General features: G+C 25.0%; 1 protein-coding gene across 3 annotated transcripts in view; it reads left to right on the forward strand.

Annotated features, from left to right (window-relative positions):
• usp6nl (USP6 N-terminal like) overlaps nucleotides 1-220 on the forward strand; it is an 82,565-nt gene that overhangs the window by 57,094 nt on the left and 25,251 nt on the right. The window lies entirely within an intron of this gene.

Genomic DNA, 220 nt, shown 5'->3' on the forward strand with positions numbered 1-220 from the left:
GTGAGTGAGTGAGGGAAGTGAATGAACGAATGAGTGAGTGGAATGAATGAATGAATGAATGAAAATTCTCAAAATATATATTTTTTTGAGTTTCAACATTTGAGTTCCATAGGCTGCTAAATAAATAACTAACTAACTTATTTTTTTAAGTTTTTATATATATATATATATATATATATATATATATATATACTCTTTGATATCATCTGTGGCAAAAGCT

This window comes from Sinocyclocheilus anshuiensis, unplaced genomic scaffold (assembly GCF_001515605.1).
Source record: "Sinocyclocheilus anshuiensis isolate Anshui unplaced genomic scaffold, SAMN03320099.WGS_v1.1 scaffold719, whole genome shotgun sequence".
Taxonomy (NCBI): Eukaryota; Metazoa; Chordata; class Actinopteri; order Cypriniformes; family Cyprinidae; genus Sinocyclocheilus; species Sinocyclocheilus anshuiensis.